This window comes from Siniperca chuatsi, linkage group LG2, assembly GCF_020085105.1.
Source record: "Siniperca chuatsi isolate FFG_IHB_CAS linkage group LG2, ASM2008510v1, whole genome shotgun sequence".
In the NCBI taxonomy this organism is placed as follows: domain Eukaryota; kingdom Metazoa; phylum Chordata; class Actinopteri; order Centrarchiformes; family Sinipercidae; genus Siniperca; species Siniperca chuatsi.
Window position 1 is genome coordinate 7,467,600 of NC_058043.1, and position 6,577 is coordinate 7,474,176.

The following is a 6,577-nucleotide window of genomic DNA, read 5'->3' on the forward strand; positions in this document are numbered from 1 at the left end:
TCTACGTGGGGCGTTCCAGTCATGTTCGACAGGAACGCCCCACCGCGGCTGCAATCAGACCCGTCTCAGCAAAATGGCTATCAGAGTGCTATTTGATTCTGCATAGTTACGTGTTTCCTGTCAAAACAGGAAGCTAGGGAGGGACTTGTTGCAGATAATGATTGGCGTTTAGCCAATAGTGCTGAATGGCGTCCCCCCACCATGCAGCTAGCGTCAGCGTCTAGCTTCCAGTGAACATGGCCGGACCATCGGGACCAGTCTATGACCAGGACGAACACAACCTCCGAGACCGATGGTGGCCAGTTTGACAGGTGGTTTTCTAGCCGGGTTTGCCTCCTGGTATCCCGGGGATGAGTCAGCTAGTTAATAGCACGGCTGGCTGCACGGGTCTAACCGCGCTAATTAGCTAACAGCAGCTAACAGTTACAACTAGCAACAGTTAGCAGTTATATTATTAGTAATAATGGATTACATTTTTATAACGTTAGTGTTTTATCTTGATATCCAAAGTGCTTCACAGTGAAGGGGGAAAACTCACCTCAACCACCACCAATGTGGTCAGGTTAGCTAACGTTACTTTAGCAACAAGTAAAGCTATCTGTCCATCAGGAAACAGCATAAATCACCTCGGTGCTGTACTCTGTCATCAAACTGCCCTCAAAACATTACTGACATCTTTATGACAAGTCCAAATGGTTCCACTTTTCAAGGGGTCAAGGGAATTATTCATGACACAAATATATTGGTCTCATGACAGTCGTTGTCAAAACCAAGCGTATATGTCAGTATAATGTAATATTAACACATAAAGCTAAATAGTTTCTTTAAGTTGGATAATTAGGCCTGCTATGGCATGTTTATAACAGGTTATGTTTTCTTGGTTAATGTCAAGTTGTCATAACAAAGACATCTCAAACAAAAGTGACATAACAGAATGACACTTAATGACAACAGTCATAAACCTTCATAAAGACTGCTTCATGTTCATGACAGCTGTCATGTCAGTCTTATGAACCCACCTTCAAATAAAGTGTTACCCACTTATCACTATGTAACATCTGAATAGTCATTATTGTAGTAAATTATGATATTTTGAGAAAAGTGCAACTGATTTCTGATTACTTAGGAACCAAATACACAACAAAAGCAACATCAGGCAATGCGACAAACAGTAAGGACATTTCAGTAAAGTGAGGATATTTTTAAAGAGTGAGGACATGTTTGTGGAGATACTTTGTAGTCCAGAGTGTCCTCCAGGTTTATCTCACTGAATTTAGTAAATTTGGCGGCATTGTAACATTTTTTAATGTCAACTGCTTTTTCACATTTTTATGAAAGGTTTTAAAAACCAGAAGTAAATGCAGTAGCTTTCTGTAGCGAGAGAGAGAGACATGTAAATAACAGAGAGCAGACCAGATGAGCTGGTGGAGTTTGTCTCCCTCTGGTGGCTGGAAGTCGCTCCTCTTCACATCTCATTCAGTCCTGTTGACTCATTTCTGGTGACAGAAACAAACACTGACGTTGAACGTTAATCACGCAGATCAGATCGGAGTTTATCTGAATCTGACGACAATAAATCACCTGTGTTGTGACATCACAGTAGAGATTTTGAGTCCGTTAACAGTCTGTGTGATCTGACTGAGAACTTCACTTCTGGAGCCTTTGAGTGTCATCACCAAAGTGTGTGTGTGTGTGTGTGTGTCTGTGTGTAGTGGGTTATTGGCGATTGTGTGTGTGTTGCATCATGCTGACATTCTGTGCAGATCCCACTGACGCACACAAACACAAACACACACACACACACACACACACACACACACACACAGCAGATGTGAGATAACTGCACTGGTTTCATTACAGAAAAACACTAAAAAAGTTAATTAATAGTTATTCATGAATAATTCAGAGCACAAACATCCTCTGACACTGAACTTTCAACAAATGCAGCTGAACTTTGTTATGGTTCTGAAACTCTTCAGTGTGTTTGTGTTAATAATCAGCTCCTACATGCAAATTAGTTTAAAACTGTTCATATATTTACTGCAACTGGGTTCATGCAACAGCTAATCAAAATGCTACTATCTCATGACCTCCATTTCTCATGTTAGGCAGAGAAACTTCAGACATAAACTCTAATTTAGATTAGATAAATTTAATTTTTAAGTGATCATATTGCTATAATGCATTACTGCCCAACACTGTTTATCATAATACTAGAAACTACTGACATTTATTATGATCAGCTGACAGCAACAACAGATCGTAAAGAGTTTGTAAAATGTAACTACGAAATACGATTTTCACCGTTTGTGGGTTATTAGACGTCAACCTGCTGCGTTCCAGGTGTTTCAATGTAAAGTTAACTGGTCTGTGGATGTTACCTGGAGTTAGCTGAAAGCTGAAAAAATTGATTTCTATTTATTTTTCCTGCAGGTCTATAAAATAATAATTATCTGCCTGCAGGAAAAAACGGCTGTGTGTAGTTTCATGCAGAAACGGTGAAGAGCAAAATACGTGCTTGGCATTTGTTTATTATATTTTTTACAAATACTGAAGTTAGGAAGATTTTGACGAGACACAAAAAAAAAAATCTTTAAAATGTTTAAATAATTTAAAGTTTTCATACTTTTCATACAGCATTTAGATTTAGTTTCAAAGCCCTCCACAGAGTGTTAGGAAAACAAATCTGAATCAGACAGAGCGTTCAAAGTTTTTTGTTGGCCTAAAAGAAGTCAGATTTAAATATATTTACGCTGGAATCAACTTTTAAATATTCACTTTTAATTGTTCAATGTCAGACTTCTGAAAACCAACACAAAAATACAGAGGACGCTGTAGCTACGGCCCTGTGTTTATATATTTAGTTTGGTTCCTTGTCACTTCTATCCTGAAGTTAAAATTAATAGATAAAAAACTAAACTTGATTTCCTTTGAGTTCACTTTATTCCATAAATGTTAGAAACTTTCATGAAAGACGGCTGCTGCAGTTACACTATAGATATGACATCATGGCAGTATGAGGTCAACACACACACACACACACACACACACACACACACACACACACACACACACACACACACACACACACACACACACACACACACACACAGGAACCAGTCAACACTCTGTAACTCTTCTGCAATCAGAGGCTGACTTCATCCTTCAACCAGACTTCGTGTGTGTGTGTGTGTGTGTTGGTCAGCATTGCGTGTTGATTGCACCTCGTTACGGCAGAAAGCAGCAGTATGGTGATGGAGGGAGTGTGTGTATGTTTGTTTGTTTTGTTTGTTTCAGTCAGAGATGGGTGAGTGTGTGTGTGTGTGTGTGTGTGTGTGTGTGTGTGTGTGTGTGTGTAGGGTATTGCCTCAAGTTGCATTTGATGCTTGCACAGGAGAGCAATGAAACCACGGCCACACACACGCACACACACACAAACACACACACTATTACATTACAACATTAATATTTGATGGTTCTTCTATATTTACATTGTTTAGGTTTTTATAAACTTTTTATTTTCTCATCTTTTGAACTTTTTTCTCATCTACAACATTCTGACAGCTCAAACATTTTATTCATCATTTATTTAATTGTGTATTAAATACACTTTTATCACAGCGTTCTCCCGTGAATCATTAAAGGGAAACTTTGCCAGCTTGTATCATTACAATGTGGGTAGTATATGCAAATGAACAATGGTTAACTTCCCTCCATGTTGCCTGCACCCAGAGCTCCCCGTTTTTCGCGCCATCCGGCGGTACTTCTGCCGGCTCTAGGGCTGTTGTTCGAACTACAAACTGTATTTCTGCATTTTTTGTAAGCCCGCCTCCACGGACAGTTGGATAGAGAGAGGTGCGGCTCCTCACCGCTCCAAAATCAAAACATCCTGTCCAAAATCAACTAGCTAGAACAACCACTGGCAGAAGCAATGTTCCTGTAGATATGGAAGAAAACGATTTGAATAGTGTAATGCTGGAATCAAGACATTCGGGGCTATTTATGTGAGCCAGAATACAGTGTGGAGGATTTACGGCGTATGGAGGAGGAAGAGGCCGCCACAGCCAAGAGTACTGGCAGCCGGTGAAGAGCTGCCTCGTGCCAGGGACAACTGGTGGTGCCGCTGCGGAAAATGTGCACCAATGGAAACAGAAGTGGAGTCGTGCGTTACACCAAAGCTTTGGGCCACACATGGGCAGGGGAGTGCTTTAGACGTACTTCAGGATCCTGAAAAGAAACTGGAAAAAAACAACCAAAGCCAGCGGAGCGAAATGGACGTCTGCACATAGAGTAAATGTTTTGTTACTAGCACGGCAACGTTAGTGTGAAAAAATACAATATGAGGCTTAGCACATACACTGCTCCAGTTTGTTATCCGGCGATGCTATCAGAGTTTAGCTAACGCTAGTAGCTCTGACCGACTATTTGTAGGAGTTGGGGAAGTTTGGGAGTGGGAGTGGCCTTGGAGGGCAACGGGCCCAGTGCATTCTGGTTGTTGTAGGTTTTCTACCTTTTGAGCAAAATACCACAGCAATTTTTCTCAGTTTTCTCAGGTCACGTAGCACCAATTTCAAAAATATTTGCATCTTTCTACTGCATAGACAGCCCAGTTTTCTGAAAAGACCATCTTTCCAGCGATGAAATATCCCTTTAATGTTAGAACAAAACAAATGCATGACATCACACTGAGATGTTAATCATTTATATCATGTTGGATTGTTTTTAATTCAGGTTGTTTCAGCAAAGTTTTTGTTTTCTTATCTGGAAGTTTGACTTTTTCAAAAACCATCCTTCTGTCTGTATGTACACCTGCTCATCCTGTTCAGGGTTGTAAATACAATTAAAGGAAAATTCATGCGAACTTTGCACTCACCATTGAGGATACTCAATACTATGCAGTTATGGATATTCCAGGCGGCTACTTTCTATGTTTAATTCCGGTGAGACTCGAGCGTTTGAAATGATTCATATAAAAGTGTGTTTATTTAGAAAGCTGTGGGAGGCTTGCACAGCTTGCTCAGATATATGCTGTTTAGTGCGAGTCCTTGTTTCCCCAAATCTCTACAACGGAGGTGGCCAGTGCAAAATTAGCACAACCCATAGAGTCATGATGGCCACATTTATGGGAAATATGCCAGGTTGAAAAGTACTGAAATTTCGTGTTTGGACTGTTGGAGGAAACTCCCACAGACATGACAACATACAAACTGGAAGAACCAGTCAACTAGCAGGTGGGTTTGAATGCACAAATAGAAAAAAAATCTAATGAAAATCTTTTCTCCTCCTCCTTAAAGTATCGGTGATTAGAGGAGAAACTGATTTAAAACATGATTAATCAATTTTCAAAAAACAAGAACTGAGACTTGGATAATTAGACTTGATCCAGAATGAGGTGGACCTGAAGTGACACTAAACAGAGATATTTTTCTCTTGTGATGATGATGACACACCACGTGATCAGAGCTGACAGAGTCCTCTTGGATCTAATTTGACATATTGACACACAGACCTGAGACCTGCAGGACCCTACCAGACCTGATTAGACTCAAAATAATTTCGACCTTGCCAGTCCTGAGTCAGGTCTCCATTATTAAGAACCAAGAGGACTTGTTCTGACTCCAGTCCACAGACCTTGATGTGAAAACACACTGAACACGTTGTTTACATTTAGATCTATTAATTAATTTGGCAGACGCTTTTGTCCAAAGCGACGTACAAATGAGGTACAATCGAAGCCACAGTATCAAGGAGAAGCCTTTGAGATTAAGTGTTCCACGCACAAGCGCCACAATGCTTGCAGGTGCTTGAAGTAACGTAAATGTAACATGGGGGGGGAGAAGGATGTATGGGATATATAGGAGACATAGAAAGAGAAATAGCATATAAGGTAAGACTCTCAGAAGAAGAGGTAGGTTCAAGCGATTTTTGAAGACAGAAATAGATTCTGCTGACAGAATTGATTTCGGTAACTCGAAGAGTGCAGTGAAACGAGGAGTCTCCATAAACCTCAATGAGGGAATTTGGGTAGGTGGGTGCCATGCGAGCGCCATGCGAGCATTAGTGACCTGAACTTAATTCGAGCAGCAACAGGGAGCCAGTGGAGAGTAATGAAAAGGAGAGATCTGTCTGTTTGACTGACGTGCTGCTGCAGAGGTTTTACAGTGCGTGCTGGGAGCCCTGCCAGACGGGCGTTACAGCAGCCAAGGCGGGAGATGACCAGTGCCTGTACAGTCAGATAAGACCTGATCTTTCTGATGTTATATAGTGAAAATTAAAGTTAGTTGGTCATCAGTCACCTGGGCAGCATTATGACATATGACCCACATCATTCATCAGCTGCTCACAGCGCTGAACAGACACGAGAAGTCAATGAAGCAGGAAATTGCCATTTCTCCGATTAAAGCATGTTCCTCACCCTGTAACTCAAGTCTGAACGCTTCTTAACAGTATTGACATTGGCAGTTTATGCAAGATATGACCAGGTCTGCTGCTTTAAATAGTATAATAGAGATATGGTTGGTAAAGAGCTGCAAATACACATTGTAAGTAAAAATATCCAATTTATTCAGCCTATGCA